Consider the following 13,087-nt stretch of genomic DNA (forward strand, 5'->3'; position numbering starts at 1 on the left):
TTGCAGAGCTTGATATTAGGTTTTGTTAGGGCAGGACTAGAGTGGTCTTACACTAGCATTTGATCCCACCACCTACAGCAGTCTGTCTGGCATCTCATCTGGACGCCACACGTGTTAAAGTGGCATTAAGATCTCTCCACCCTGGCAGGACTGGAACTCTGGCAGCACTCCACTGCTCAACCTCCCGTTTTTCTGCTTAACTCTCAATCCCCTGCGAGCTTCTTTCGATAAGCCTTGGTTATTTCTGCCTTGTTCGTGGGGAGCCCAGCCCTCAGCCACAGACCATCTTGTTACTTGGCTCTCTGCTCTCTACTCTTAGACCCTATGGATTCCAGCTGCTTCAGGTACTTCAAACTTTGACCTCTGCTTTCCCAACTCAGAGTGACCACCATACTCTCCCTGGGTTCCAGCCTCCTGGTCATGGCCAGGAAATTGTTCACAGGCAGAGACCAGGGCAGGGGCTCATTTCCAGAATTTTCCTTCATTCACAGGTCCTTAGGGAACACCTGTTGCCCACCACTGGAAAACAGTTGCCTCATAGATTTTGTCAGGTTTTACAGTTGCTTATTGCTGGGCACTACTTCAATACCAGTTTCTCCACCATAGACAGCCACCCATCATTGCTGATCTGCATGCATCGAACAAGTATTTATTGAGCATATTCAATGTGCTGGGCACTAGGCACAGTATGGGCCAAATGTGATGAGCCCTGCCCTCATGGAGTAGACAGTCCATGGGAAAAATTAGACATGAAACAAATAACCACAAATCTAAATCTGCAGTTAAATTATGATGGATATTGTGTGCTGAAAGTAGAGAGTGCAGTGAGAAAATACAACTGAGCACCCTAACGTAGATGGGGGAGGAAGCCTCTTTAAACATGTGGCTCGGGAGATGAGTGGGCCAGATGAAAGGCTGAGGGGAGAATTTGGAGAGATGAATGCGCACCGGGGACCTGCACAAAGAGCAGATGGCAAGGAGGCCCCGCAGCAGGAGTGAACGGAGTGTCCTTGGGCTGGAAACAGAAGCTGAAGATGAGGTTGGAAAGCCAGCAGACCTTGGAAGATCTGAGGTTATACCTGCGGCAAAATGGAATTCCACAGAGACATTTCCAGCAACAAGATCAAGTTCAGAAATGTATTCTTAGGAGTAGGAGCCAAAGTTTCAGCAGGTGCTGATACAGCTCTCATGGGTGAGCCTTCAGGAGAGAAGGAATATGCCTTTGAGAGAACACAGAGCCAGCTGAGGATCTTTGCCTGAGAAGAATCAATGTATCCTAGGTCGCTATTTGTTGAGGCAATAGAGTTTCAATAGTTAATCTTTCTCTTTCAAATCTTCAGATAATAAAATCTTACCTAAAAAGTCATTTTAAACCTACGAGTTAGTTCTTTGGCCTCTAATATGTTTCATTTTATGTAGCTAGGACCAACTGAGTGAAGAAGCTAGAATTAGGTGGATTGGGCTAGTATGCTAGAGGGTATTATAACAAACGTGAAGTTGACATTAGCAGAAAAGGATGGCCTACAGGGAAGGAGTTCTAGGTGCCAGGTACCACACTCATGCAATTACTGAAACTTTCTAGAATTGTTTTTGGATCCCTGACATAAACCTGCCAATTAACAAGTGTCTATTGCTATCAGGGTCTCCTTATGTTAACCTCTTCAATTTAAGCTTGAACATTTTACAGTCATTCAACAGAAAGTTCCAAACACAGCACTTACAAACTCATATTCTAGGTCAGCCCTTTATATGGCCACCATATTGTTTATTTCCCGCTACTCAACTGAGGCAATTTTTGCCCAATATAGACAAATATTGATCAATCTGGTCAATTTTGCCCTCAGTCATCCAGTAATTAAAATTTTTTGGCAAAAGGGTATTAATACTCGTATGCATGTCATACTTTTCCAAAATATTGCCAAAAAAGCTATACTAATTAAAGTTTTAAAGAGATTCTGATACAGTAAAAGCATGCATCTTTTCTGTGTAAGATACCAAAAAAGATGCATAGCTATCACTGTGTGTGTGTGTGTGTGTGTGTGTGTGCATGCGTGCGTGCATACTGGAAGCAGCTACATGCCCATAATCACGTGCATATATAACCTAGTTTCTCAATGTCACCTCACATATATTTTGCTCAGCTAAATTACTGAAAATAAAATGTATAGCATGATATATTACAAGCATATATTGTGTACAGTTTGTATATAAAAAAGAAAGAATGATTAAAAGTCGATGAGAGACTGTTTATAAATCTTGATTGCTTCATAATTTTAACTTTGAGCAACATTTTTATCATAATTATAGGCTTTCTTAAAGCATTTATGCAGATTGTTGTTACTCAAAAGGGGGTTTATTCCATTTTGGTATAAACTACACTTTTTTTTCCTTTATGAAATCACTCTTTGAGTTCCTAATACCCAGTACTCTGCCAGAGCTGCAAAATGTAAATAGCAGGAAGCACTTGTCTTAACAGGGCTATCATTGGGCTCCCTCTCATCTTGTGCCTTATTGCCCCATTGACATGGAAAAGAATAAAACTTATCTATAATAATAAGCATTTGACATGTTTAGAAGCTTCTGGATTCCTCTCAGAACACTAATGTTCCTGGGAGGCTAACACATTTTTATACCCACTTCACAGATCAGGAAATTAGACCCTGGGGGTCTAAACCATGACGAAATATTCCATTATTTAATTTTAGAACCATGAAGCATTAGATTCGAAAGGTGGATTCAGAACCCATTGAGTTTGGCTGCCTTATTTTTGAGCTTGGAAAATTGGGGTCCTGGAAGAGCGAAGCAGCTGCCCAGAGTCATGCCCAGACATTTGCCTACATCAAGCTCAACAAGCACCAGTGTAGTGAAATGTAGACTGAATTATTCAGAGGCTTTAGCATCATGCAGAATCAAAGCCAGAAAAAAAAAAAAAAACTTCATCAACTTTTACTACCAAGGAATCTTTATTGTAGCTCCATGATCATAGACCCAACAGGAAAGAAGGGGAAAAACTCCTCACCAGAAATAAAAATAAAAGCAAAAGGCAAAAAAAGCTGTAAGAAGTGCATGACAGATGGAAAGAAAGAATATCAGAGAGAGGCAGAGAGGGGCCAGCCCAGGAAAGTAACCAGCCAAATACCACCAGCGAGGCTTCACCCACGTTCTGTGAGGACAAAGACGGAACCTACTTTCCATCACCTTTACATCCCCAGGCCCAGTGCAGTGCCCGGCACATAGGAGGATACTGGGAAATGTTTCTGAAATGAATGAATGAATGAAAGGAATGAATGAATGAAGAAATGAATGAAGGTCCAAAATTTTTAAAACTCCCCAAGCAAGTAAGGGGTAAGACCTCCAAATCCTGTAGTTTATGAAATAGGAAATGTGTATTCCAATTGCATTTTAATTCTGGTCCATAAATAAGCCTTTATGAGCAAAAGCAATAAGAATTTTAGATATGCCCACTGTTCCTACAAAGGCCAGTTGGGTTACATGTGACAGAACATGACAGAGTGTCGAATTTTAGTTAGTGACTGGAGATGTTTAAGGACTTCTGAGAAAGGAGCACTAGGAAGAGAACATTGAAATGTCAACATAGGTCAGGGTCTAAGGTGCTGCAGACAAAGACCTCTGGCTAGGAGGCGATGCTGGATGCACAGCACGCACCACACTGGACACATTTTTGGGGTTTTCCCTAAGAAAGTAAGGTGTTTCTTGGCCTGACCTCACTCTCTCCATCATCCCTTGAGACAGGGAATCCATGTGAGTGGGTATGCCAAGAAGACCAAGTGAAAAAAATTAGAGTGTTCCAGTGATGTTTTGAGTGCCAGGTCCAGGTGCTTTTACATTCATGACATCGTTCAGTTGTCATAATAATCCTACCATGTAGGATTTAATATCTCCACTTTATGGATTAGAAAATTGAGGATTAGAGAAGTCACCAACCAGTGCTCCAGGCAACTGCAGGTCACAAAGCTGTGACCTTGCCTCCAAAGACTGGAAAGTCTGGCTCAACCTACTCATGTGCATATCACCTATGAATTAGCATAGTCAAGAAATACTAGAAATGTTACAATTGTTTTAACTTTTCAAATGAAGTTTGTTTTTATTGTGAATTAATTAATGACTGAGAAGGCCCTTTCTTCCTATATAACATGGGTTATTTTTGTTTTATAGCATATAACATTATTACAATATTATACACACACATATCAGCAGACTCTTCCTCTTTTGAATGACAATTACTCAAACTCACCCCATTGACAATATCTAACTCCTCGGTGAAGTCTTTCAATAATTGCAGCTGTGCTTCTATATTCAAGGACTGGAATCAAGTGAAATATTGACCCTGGTCAGCTCCGATTCAGAGATTTTGATATACCAATTGTATTCCTATTCAACAATTTGTACATTCCATTCTAATTGCATCTGGCTTACTACAGAGGTTGAGTGTTGAGAAAAAAGAACGGGGCAGGAGAAGATGAGAGGGAAGCTTGTGTTCAGTTAAACATAAGTACAGAAATTCAACAAACCAGTGAAATTCATTATTTTATGGCTCATCAGTTGGTTCAGCTTAAGTCCTTGGATAAACTGCATAGAAAAATATTAAAATATTACCGTGATAGTGAAATTACTGCCTCTAATAAAGAATGGGTAAGCAGAATCTCCAGTTATATAATTTTTTTGATGAAGTCAATTCCAACAACGTGAAAGCCACTGCCCTGGGTGATGATAAGCAAATGGTGCCTGAATGTGAAGGTCATATTTGGCTTTAGCTGATTTCAAACAAACAAAAACAAAAAACAAAAACCCTCCACTACAAATGATGATTTCGGAAAATTATTTCACCCCTGGAATCACATGTAATGAGGGCATCATCCTTCTACCTGCATCCTCTTCATCCTTCAAGCTCCCCCACCATGAGGCCCAACCCTCCCGGGGTTGCACAGCTGCACCCCACAATTCAACACTGAAATCTCGGGGTTCCTCCGCCACATCCGCACTGCACATCTGCCCTGAGCAAGTGTTCCCTGCCCCTCCCTCAAAAGACCGAGGCCCAGTTCCACCGCACAGCTGAAATTAGACATCCAGTGCATTGCACGCGCCCGGGCAGGGATGCTTGCTGGAGCTGACACCTGTCCCAGTCAACCCCCACCTTCCTGAACGGCACATGCACCTCGGTAGGAGACGAAGCAAAATTCTGTGGTTAGATATTTTACGTGGGAAAATAGTGAACTTTAGCCGGAAGGTGAAAATACATTTCTGTACATTTAGAATTAATGAATCCTATAGACCTCTGGAAACTGCTTTTAAACATCTGATTTTCCATTAAAATATAATTAAAATCAATGACAGAGAGAAGCTTTAGTTATTTTTACAACGGCACCCCCCCTTCCTTGGCAGGAGAATATTTGTTCTGTATATTTTTAAGAGGGTTTGGGAGGCATTAAATTATGCTTTGATTGTATTCCATCAATGAAAATATAAGACACAAACATCTTATTTCTTATTATAAGAAACGAATAAGCCCTTATTAACTGTGTGTGCATTCATGGGACACACAAATGGTCTCGGGCTGAGCTTATAGTAAAGCAAATTAAAATTAGTGTTTTGACTTCTGTTCATTATAAAGTAGATACTAGCCTAAAGATTCCTAATCAGTTGCCAAATACCTATCATGAAGGAATATGCAATGCAGAATGAAATCGCTGTCCTCAAGAGAAAGCTCTGAGAATTCTTTTAATCTACATAAGGACAAATTTGCCGTTCATCACATTTTGTAGTAAAATCCAAAGCTTCATTTTGGCCTTCCAGCCACAAGTTTAAGTTCCCAAAATGAAGAGCTGGCATGATGGTTATTCAAAGAAAAGGCGAAGTGTGAGTTAAGCACGAAGTCAAATGCAATCCACGTTGTGAAAATCGAAAAACCAGTGATCTGCTGTGATGTGGGATCAGTCATGGGATGCCTCCTGTTCCTATGTGCGGTTGCTGTCGAAGTTAGACATCATCAAGAGGTGAAAATTTGGGAAGACATTTCAAGGATGACGGAAGCTCTGAGTGAGTGAACAGATATTCTTCGTGCAGAATAATCCCCCGTGGCACTGGTTTGCCGGCAGAGCAGAATGTTTGAGACCTCACCCAGCAGCCACGCGCGGGCATAAATAGTTCTCAGCACGAGAAACACAAAGGCCGCAGGATCCCGCGAGCCGCAGGGGGTGGGGGTCATTTTTTTGACGCCGCCGCCCTTAAGAGTTCCAGTCCTTCAGGTGAAAGGGGCAGATCAGGCCTTCGGGGAGGACCCTTGCCTGGGAGAGGGAGGGCAGTGCCCCAGGGGCCGCCTCCGGTGCCTAAACAAAGAAGACGGTCTTCTGAGCGTCCGCCCTCCCCGCCTCGCCGCGCAAGGACCCCGCGCTCCTGGGCCACTTCCTCCTGCAAACCACTAGGAAAAGCCAATTTCCACCCAGACGGCCGGCTGCGGGCAAAGGGAATAAAGCGCCGGTGCCGCCACGCTCTGCACTTGGCTCTGGGCCTGGCGGGGTCTGGCGCGGCCGCAGACACCTGGGTGACCTCGGCCGTGGTTGCCAGCTCTGCCCCGACAGAGTCTTTTTATTTGTAGCCTCCGCCTTCTCACCACTGAGGCCGCAGGAGAGGCTTGCTGCCGGGGGCCGAGTTCGGTAGACAAGGGGGCAGCGCCCACAGCAAGCCGGGAGGAGGGAGGCGCGGGGCCGCGCTTGGGACCTGCCGCTGCGCGCCAGCCTGGGCAAAGAACTGCCACCTTCTGCGGGCGAAGCGGGTCGGGATGCAGGGCGGCAGCGGGGCTGGAGGCGGCTACCTGGGTCCATACCCCCATGCCCTGCAAGGCTCCTTGGCCCTGCTTCTCCTCTGCCTCGGCGGGAGAGGAGCAGCCTCGGTTTTACAGAATTTCAGGGTCGCGTCTCCAGCGCCCCGGGCGAGGCCACTACGTTTAGGAGCGCTCGCCTTCGCTGCGCTGTGTACCGTGTACACACTGGCTCCGTGCGCGAGACCCTGATGTGGGTTAAAACTCCACTTCACAACCCCCATTGATACGGGTTTGACATCTGTTTGCCAGAGTGTTTTGCACTTAGCCTAACACCCGCTATTAAGTGACAAAATTGTGGCAGCCTGTCAAAGCCAGCTGACTGGCAGCTGCTCCGCTTACAAAAACCATTCAAATATTTGCAGGTTTTGAAGGTTTATGCAGTGTTGTACCCAATCTTTCAGCGACTTAACATGTAAAATATAAGTCAAAGTTTTAAATCTGGATTCCAAAATGTTTCCATTTTCCATACAAAAGGAAAAAGCTTTCAAGGAGCCTGCTGGAATGGGTCCAATTCCAACGTGTCTCCGCGTTTCCCGCCACGAAATTCCTGCACAAACCCGGTTTTTTAAAGATGTCAAGGACCAACTTCCTCTTGTTACCAGCATCTTGGAGGACTGAACTAAATTGCCTTAAACTCCAAGGGAATACAGTTTCTCAAAAGTAAATTTAAAAAAAAAAATTCCCAAGTAAAGAAATGTACCTGCTTAATTTTGCTTTTGACACTTAGACCAAAGTGCCTTTGGGGGAAAACGAGTGCTAGGAAGAGTGTTCCTAGTCAACATCTGAGCTCTGGCGGCTTCCAAAACACTCACTCCTCCACTCGCACTTCTAAATAGCTTAGTCCGATTAAGAAATAATTTGCAAATGACATAGTGTTTCTCTAGATTAAGATCCATCGAGTGAAGTCATGTGGGGTTTTTGTCTCCGAGATTAGAGCCAGACAGACAACGATCTCCTGCAAACTGCAGCTGCCGACAATGGAAAAGAAATTACCCTGCGTTTGTCCGGGGGAGATGTGTGCGTGGGTCCGCGCGCCTCGCACCGACACTGAGGGCTGGCACGCCCTTACTGTCTTTCAACTGTGCTGGACTTGTGCGTCCTTTTTTTTGTTTATGTTGGTAAACATATTGCCTTGGGTGTGAGGGGCTCACAAATCCTCTGAGCAAACGTGGGGTCGTCATTTTCAAAAAGGGAGTGAGTTTGCTTGTGATACATTTGCAAGGAGTCTCAAGGGTGGTGGTCTTAAGTCCGAAGTGCTGACAGCCTCACTCAACTGTGGGGAGGAGGCAGAGAGGGAGGGTGGAGACAGAGACCCCAGACCCCGAGAAACAAGTGTGGCTCCAGCGCAGGAGCCTCACAGAACACATTTCCTCCTCCGCCTTCGGCTCTGCGTGGGCTAGTCCTGCGCTAGGGAGGGCAGACAACTAGGTCCTCCGAGGCAAGGCTGGGGCTCCGCCTGCAGAGGGAGTGACAGCGCGCCGTGAGGTTCCGCGACCAAGGCAGGGGCGGCCGCACCACCCCGGAGCCCCGCACAGCCCCGCAGGCCTCCCCTCCCGCAGTGCGCGCCTGGAACGCGGGGCCGCCTGGCCGAGGGACGTTTACCTGGAGAGCTTTGTGTCCACAACACTAACCCTTAGACACTGCTTCGTTCAGCAGCTGCCATTAGTCGTGAGGGCACTAGTGTGGGGATAGGGGCGAATTCAGGAGCCTGTCGCAGAGCAATATTAAAAAAGGGGAGGGGAGCCCGAGCTGCTACCAGGGGAGGCCTGGCGCGGCGGCGCCCACGGCCACGGTGTCCCCGCTGCAAGCCAACAAAGCCGAGGCGCTGTCCGCGGGAGAAGAGAGCCCAGCGCGGGGACCGGCGCGGGTGGGAGTGGGGGCGCGGCGCGGAAAACCCCAGGGAAGGACCGGGTGGACACAGGACGGGAGGGGGGTGACATCCTCCCACCCGGGGGTTAGAAAAGGCCCGGGTAGTAGTTCCAGGCGAAAATAGGCAGCCCTCTGTGATGACAGAATTGACAACTATTTTTTTTGGGGGGGCGGGGGTTGGACTTCCCAGTCCCTCGGGACGGAGGCGCAGGGGAGCAGGAGGGGTGCCCCGTCCCTGCAGTAGCCTCGGCGCGAATCCCGCAGGCCAGGCCGAAACGCGGGGGCGGGGGCGCGGGAGGAGGACCCGCGGCGGGAGGCGAGAGCGAGCGAATGGGGAGAGGAGCGGGGAGCAGGAGGGGACACAAGGGAGAGGGGACTGGGGAGCGGCGAGAGGAGGACTGGAGACGCGGCTCCACCTCCCAGCTCAAAACGGCGTCCCAGCTGCTCGCAAACCAACTGCTCGATTCTATTCACTGTCGAGTAGGAACAAAACAGTGGCTATTTATTAGAATACTTGTTTGGTATTGTTCCGCGCCACACAAAAGGCGTTTCATTATGTGGAGGGATCTCCTTTTCCCAGAGAGAAACAATAACTTGAAATTGTCTGTAAAGTCTTTTCTATCAATAATAAATTTCATTTTCTTGTCTCTCTCGCCTGCACTGTGTGTGCGCGCGCGCGAGGCGAGGAGAGAGGCGCGTGTGCGAGTGAGTGTGCTAGCGGGGGTGCGCGTGTGAGTGTGCGCGTGTGTGTGCGTGCGCGTGGCACCGGCGCCCGCGGCTACGGGGCTGGCGCTGCCGGAGCCGGGCCGGACCGGGATCCGTGATCTGCGGCGCTCTGGGCACGCTGGCCACCGGTCCGGAATGAGTCGGGGCTCCGGGAAGTGCCCGTGGGCAGAGCGTTAGGGGCGCGGCCGTGCCAGACCCGCCCTGGGGACCCGCTGGAGCTGGAGGAGGAACTAACTGTAAGTGTGCCTCGAACTTACGCGGGGGCTTCAGCCCGCCCGGGGCTGGGGAGCTGGGCGGTAAAGGCTCTCGGGAGAGGGGCGCGGTGTCTCCACGGTTACTTTCTGTGAAGGAGGATGGGGTGTCTCCGCAGCTTTGGGGCCCCGGGAAAGAACAGGTGGGTAGATGTGGTGGCCACGGCTAGCGGACTCGCCGTGGGGCACATTTGTCATTTTCTTATCAGTGCGTTCACTCCTCCCCCATCCTCGGCTTTTGGGATTGGCCGCCGCCCAATGGACCCAGACTGTTTCTCTCTGGGTCGCCATTTTTGGGGAGGGGGAGGGAGGTCGAGCCTGTGGATTTCGGGGAGAGGTTCGCGTCCGCCACAGCTCCGCGCCCCCTCCCCGCCCCTCGCGGCTCCCCCACCCTCGCGTTCGGCAGCGCCAGGATGCGCTCTCCGCGGTACACACCCGGCCGCGCCGAGAACTAAATCCGCGGGCTGAAATTACGTTTGAAAAATTAACATGTTGAAGCGTGTGCCATTTAGTGAGAGGTGTTTTGGGCAAAGAATCAATTTAACTGTGACTGACCGACGGGCTTGACTGTATTAATTCTGCTACCGAAAAAAAAAAATCAATGAGCCGCAAGCCTTGGACTCGCAGAGCTCCCGGAGCCTGTCCGAGAGCCCCATCAGCGCGGCCCACGCCTCAGTCTCGCCGCCCCAAGGTGGGATCCGACGCCCAAAGGAGGGCACCCCAAGGCGGGAACCGAGCGGGCCGCCCTGGGAGGAGTGAACCCCGCCCGGGCGCACAGCTCCGTGCGCGTGTCCTCCCTCCTCCAGCGAAATCGCACCCGCTTTGCCTCCTCTTGCAGCACCGCGCGTGCCTAGGTTCTCGGTCTGCGCAGCTGGGAGTCTCCCCAACCAGCGCCGCGGAGCCGCCCGCTTCCGCCCCCTCTTTCCGCGGGTTTGAGCCTCCCGTGGAGAGGAAAGGTCACGAAGTTTCAAAGGTGAAATGGATTTTCGGCGGTGGCTGGTGCTGGACTCAATGGGCAGGGCGGGGCAGGCCTGGCAGTCATCGACCGGAGCAGGGACCTGGCTGGCCGCCTCCCCTTGCAGGAAACAGGTGTTTGAACGCGATAGCGGCCGCCAGTCAACTAACGCATTAAAAGCTCGCTTTATAACATCGATTTCCTGGAGTGCGGTGGGGCCTGCGTTCTGGAAGCTCCTTTGTGAAAGGCGGGGTTGGGGGAATTGCCCTGATGGTACCCCAGTTGGCGCAGAAGATCCCCAAAACTCCCTGTCACCGCAGCGGCGGACAGCGGGGCTGCCCGGGAGGATGGGAGGGCAGCTTTTCCCTCCCGCTGGGGTGGAAAGAGGAGTCCTGCTCCGTTCCCCACCCAGGACAATGGTCCTGTTACCCCGGCCTCCTACCCTGCACCTAGGGCCTGGCATGCAGAGAGCGCCCGCAGCAGAGGGGGAAGCCTCCAACAACTGGCGCGTGTCCCCGGAGGAGCTCCGCCTGGTTTGGAAGGGTGGTTAAACCGGGATCCAGGAGGAAAGCAATTCCGTTGCCACCCACATCCCCTGGGCCCTACCAGGCTTCTTCCCCTGCTAGCGCCTCTCTCGGATGCGAGGCAGGCCAGGTGGCAGGGCTGGAGCAGGCAGGCACACAGGAGATGTCATGCGTACCTGTGAGGATGAACAGAGAGCCTTCAGATGGCCTAGTGCTAGGATCTTGTTATCACTGTCATGGAAACGGATGGAGCCCTGTAGGGAGGCTGCCACGGGAGGCAGAGGGAAAGGGGTTGGGATGGAAGGGAGGGGGCTGGCATCTGGGCGGCTGGACTTGCTGGTCCTAGTCTCTCTCCCCGCAAGGAAGAGGAGGCCCCGAGAACCTTGCCTTGGCTGTGCTGGGTCTGAGGGAAGAGGCTCCAGGTGGGGGGCCTTCCTGTGCCTACCTGCCTGATGGCAGAGGATACATCACCTGAGAAGGCAGGCTGTAACCAGCCTCTACTCCAGAAGCAAATCTGCTTGTGTGTTCTGAGCGTTGAGCATAATTGTAAATAGCTGAAAATAATGAAAATGCATAGAACCCCTACCCTGAAACCCACGCACCCCTCCACTGCTGCCTGATGGGGTCCTTTGTCTGGGTGGGGCTCCTCCACTCCCCAGAGCCATGGGAGCCGGTCCAGAAGGAGTCAGCCCATAAAGGGACAGGTGGCCCCTGGGGAGTCAGAGTGGCGTGTTTCTGCTGGCAAGAAGAGGTTCAAATCTCCCTTTAGCTGGTTTAGCAGAAAACTCACCTATGTTTGCCCACCTTTTCTCACTGCCCCTAAGTTGAGATTTAGGATCAAGCACCATCCAAAACAGGGCTCTTTCCCTGCCTGATCTGCCAAACCTCCCTCTATCTCATTTAGGTGGCACTCTCTCCCCAAAGCTAGTGTCTGTCCTGTGAGGTATCTAACCCTTTCAGGGTCGGCGCAGGCCATTTGCGTTCCCCCTGTCCGAAGGATGCTGCCCTGTCTAATATAAATGTGCTTTCCAAAGAGGCCCTGTGCCCAGGTAGTCACAGGCCTCCACCCAACCTGAGGGAAATCTGATTTCTGCTCACAGGACAGCTGGTTTCTGTCTCTTCTAGGTAAGATAAATGGCATTCGAATGGGGCCAAGAGGCCCTCTATTAGCTCAGCGTGCAGGGCACTGGCGCTGCGTTAAAGCCCCATCCCACAGCCTGAAGATTTAAACAGAACCACTTTCCCCATTTGCTGTTTTCTGAAGTAAGCAACCCATGCAACTGAAAGGGCTTGAAATTGTGTCAAAGTGATGTTTTAATCTCATTGAAAAGTGTATTAAAGGACAAGATGTAATTTATGTGAGACGCTTCGATGAAAGCAGAGATTGGAGTGGATGGTCCTTTCACTCGTGTGAACCTCGTGTCATATTTATATTGAAGCCTGTGTAGCTAATCTAATTTGCAATAACAGGGATGGCCTGTAAGAAAAAGCATCTCTGATTTCACTTTATTTCTTTTCATATAGAAATTCCCTATGACTTGTCTCCTCTTGTGAGTGATGCCTTTTCCATCTGAGGGCTAATGAGAGAGGGTGGAGGAAGGGCCTGTTGACTCATAGCTGCTGCACTGGATTGCAAGCAGCCCCTGGTCACTGGCTCGCTGAGACCAAGCTGGTCGCCGCACTGGCCTGAAATGTTGTTTTTGATCCTGCAGAGTGAACACTACAGCAGCCCTAGAATGTCAAATCCCACCTGCTCTTTCACACTCCGGGGAGCAGGAATGGGGGTGTAACAGGCCAGACCAGTTTGTTTCTCCCCAGAATTTCGGCTTTCCCAGTTTAGTCAGATGTCCTGCACTCTTGGACGTTTATAATCGGCAGTTTTTAATGGGAGTGGTTATGAAGCTACCCCAGATTCACAAAA

The 13,087-nt window shown here is 49.9% G+C and overlaps 1 non-coding gene across 1 annotated transcript; it reads left to right on the forward strand.

The window, feature by feature from the left end:
- The first annotated feature begins 4,720 nt into the window (after nt 1–4,720).
- Nucleotides 4,721–4,781, forward strand: LOC115835298. Its single transcript, XR_004030286.1, has one exon. It is a non-coding gene; the product is annotated as a small nucleolar RNA SNORD44 (small nucleolar RNA).
- The last annotated feature ends 8,306 nt before the right edge of the window (nt 4,782–13,087 follow it).

The sequence above is a fragment of the Nomascus leucogenys genome, chromosome 5 (assembly GCF_006542625.1).
Source record: "Nomascus leucogenys isolate Asia chromosome 5, Asia_NLE_v1, whole genome shotgun sequence".
Taxonomy (NCBI): domain Eukaryota; kingdom Metazoa; phylum Chordata; class Mammalia; order Primates; family Hylobatidae; genus Nomascus; species Nomascus leucogenys.